Raw genomic sequence first — 3,248 nt, 5'->3', positions numbered from 1 at the left:
CACTTTAGTAGTGACATTAAGATTATGTTGCATTTAATTAACAAGAAGGTTAATTAAGTAAGATATATGGCCTTTTTGTCACACCCAAACATGTTAGTGTATATGTGAATCAATGTTCTGAAAATCGGTTCGAACTGGCTGGTCAAACCGGTCAAATCATGAACCGGATCCAAAAACGATTCGGTCAATCAGTATAACTGTAAAATTTGAAAACCGGAATTGAACCGATGAATCGGCTGGTAACCGGTCGGTCGAATCGAACCGTGACCCGGCCGGTTTTTTGGCTGTCAACAAAACGCTGCCGTTTCCAAGGTTCTGAAACCCTAAATGGCTAAATCAATTACCAAATCCATAATTCCCTTCTCAGTTCTCATTCATCGAGCTTCAATGAAGCTGCTTCAGAGGTGAGAACGCCTCAATGCCTCACTCTCACACGGGTCGAGCCACCGCCGTCGAGCCACCGCAGCAGCCGTCAAGAACTGAGAACGCCTCACTCTCACCGTCGAGAACTGAGAACGCCTCACTCTCACCGTCGTCCCTTTGCTGTCTCCCACTCTCCCTATTGCATGTTCTGTTGAAGCCTTGAAGGTGCCTTCGAGCTTCCAGAGTTCCAGCTAATATTTTTTTAGTTATGGTTGTTTGATTCCTGATGAGTTTGATTGAGTATTTCTTTGAATCTTTGATTTTGTGAAGCTCTGTGACAGTCACATGATGAACACGAAACTATAAACTTTGAAACTATGTCTCCCTATTTTATTTTTCTTTGAACTGTGTAGTGTGAAACTCTGTGAACTGATTCAACTGATCCTGCTAAACTGAACTGTGAACTTTGGTTAATAATTGTTGTTTACTGATTACTAAAACTGAACTGATTTTGGTTTGTTTTCTGAACTGGATTTTGTTGTTTGTTGAATAATTAATAATTTTGAATAATTTTGGATGTTGTTTGTTGTGAACTTTAGAGTTGAGATTATTGGGTTGGATTGCTGGTAATGTTTAGGTATGGATGAAAGTATCAACCAAGAACTACCTAGGAATAATAATGCTGAAACTAATTCTGCTTCAAATGATTGGTTGTTGAAGCATGATTAATTGTTGAAGGCTTGAAGCTGATTGCTTGAAGGGTGAAGCATGATTAATTGTTGATAGATTTTTTTTTCTCGTCTCTGTTTCCAAGAAATCATTCAACTATCCTTTTCTTTCAACCTGATGGCCCAATGATTGGAAATGGGTCCTTTAAATCGTCATTCTTATTTCCAGGGTATGAATGAGTTTCTATTCCTTCGTAACTACCTACATTTGTATGTTTTCTTTTGTTGTCATGTTGATTTTTTGTTTATTGATAGTATAAAAGAAGGATTTTATCTGGGTCCACTACCGAAAGATAAGCTTCCCAAGGTATATTCTCCTTTGTTAAACTTTTGGATATTGCCACTGATAATATATAATCCTGTTTATAATATTTGTGCAGAATTCTACACAAGGTTCTGTATTGTTAGGGGCAATTTCGTATGGAAAACTGTCATTTTCAGAGGGGGAGAATAAAAATCCAGAAAAGCACCCTGCATCATATCAACTAATAATACACAAGGTTCTGTATTGTTAGTGATTAAATGTTTGTTCTAAACCCTGCTGCTGTTTTTAATTTATGAGTATGCTATTTTTGAATTTTTGTTGTTAGATTTATTGATTTCAGAGTTTAGGGTGATTCATGAAATTGAGAATTGGATTGTTGGTACTTCTCTATATGTATACTTGTTCTATGTCTTGGTGCTAAGTCTCACAAATATTCTCAATTACTTACAGCTATGATTTCCTTCTTGAATGAGATTTTATTTTTCCAAAAGAAATCATAGAAAGATTAGGGTTGTGGATTTTTTAATTGAGTGATGAGTGTAAAGTTGAAGATGATGATGACAAAAGTGCTTGGAAACATATATTTTAAGAGTGTTTTAAAAATTTTTTTGAGTTTATAAATTGATAAGATCATATAGTTTTGGTGTGTTTATTTATATTTTATTTATTATTTTATTATAAAAAAATTTTTTCAATTCAACCACGGTTGAACCGGTTGAACCTGTAAACTAGTGAACCAGTAGCTAGAGCAGTTCGATGATCGGTTCGATTTTCAGAACCTTGATGTGAATGTGAGTTAAGACCCGTTGAGTGTACCGTTCATAAAATAACCAATGAGAGAGTTAAGACTCCACTTTTTAATTTTAATATTGGAGGAAAAGTGTTTGCAACATTATATGCTGGGAAAGACAGTTTGTTTGAAATCGAACGGTCCGAGTTGACTTTGCAAGAAATTGGATGGTCTGTATGAGATACGTAAATTGGATCGTTCGATTTATGTACTAAGGACACATGATGCGTCAGGGACTGGAGCTTGCAACAATGGTTTACTCTCTCTCTCTCTCAAGTCTCTATCTCCCTTCACTCGAGCAGCACATTAACACATTACACTTTAAATCTATCTAATCTCAAACAAATTTCTCTGGATTTTTGAAGAAAAACAAAAAAGAACTACAAGTTTTTATAAGGGCGATTCTCTGATGGCCAAATTTGGTTTGGCAAATGGCTAAGAGTTGACCATCCACTTAATAAATGACACCTGACAAGTTGGTTCCAGATACTTTTTTTCCCCTCTTCTCTGTATAAGACAAAAGACATTATCAAGAGGAAAAAAACATATTCAAACCTCTGAAATTTCAACCTCATCACTTCCTCTCTGTGAGAATCTCAAATTTCATATACATATATATCACTAAGGCTTGAAGTTTCGATTGGGAAGATAAAAAAGGAAGAATCCATAACACCATCCAAAGCTACCAAGAACAATTATTCCTCCAATAGCAGATGCAGCATCACGATCCATATGGCACTGATATCTATGTCGGTAGCAGCATCAGCAATGGAAGAGGGTTAACGTTCTCTCCTGAAGCCTCTCCAATCATGTAACCACCATGGTCTATGTCTTCATAACACGACTCTTTACGACATTAAATTCGAAAAATTTTCATTTTTTGGATCCATTGCTATATTGATGATGTCCAATATTTCTCAGTTTGGATGTTGAAAATCTACAAATTTGTCTCCGATGATTTGTCAATAGGTTCAAATAAATTGTTGACTCCCTTGTTTATTGATTGAAAAATTTCACCATGCTTCATTTGTGCAATTATAATCTTTACCCTTGTCAAAATATGATTTTTGTAACTCCACATGGGTCACATGTCTAAATTTGA

The 3,248-nt window shown here is 35.6% G+C and overlaps 1 long non-coding RNA gene across 1 annotated transcript; it reads left to right on the top strand.

Moving 5' to 3' along the window:
- Positions 1,201 to 1,947, top strand: LOC107622117. Its single transcript, XR_001616079.2, has 3 exons — positions 1,201 to 1,261; positions 1,347 to 1,398; positions 1,472 to 1,947. It is a non-coding gene; the product is annotated as an uncharacterized LOC107622117 (long non-coding RNA).

The sequence above is a fragment of the Arachis ipaensis genome, chromosome B10 (genome assembly GCF_000816755.2).
Source record: "Arachis ipaensis cultivar K30076 chromosome B10, Araip1.1, whole genome shotgun sequence".
Classification (NCBI taxonomy): Eukaryota; Viridiplantae; Streptophyta; class Magnoliopsida; order Fabales; family Fabaceae; genus Arachis; species Arachis ipaensis.
This window is presented reverse-complemented; position numbering and strand designations above follow the sequence as displayed.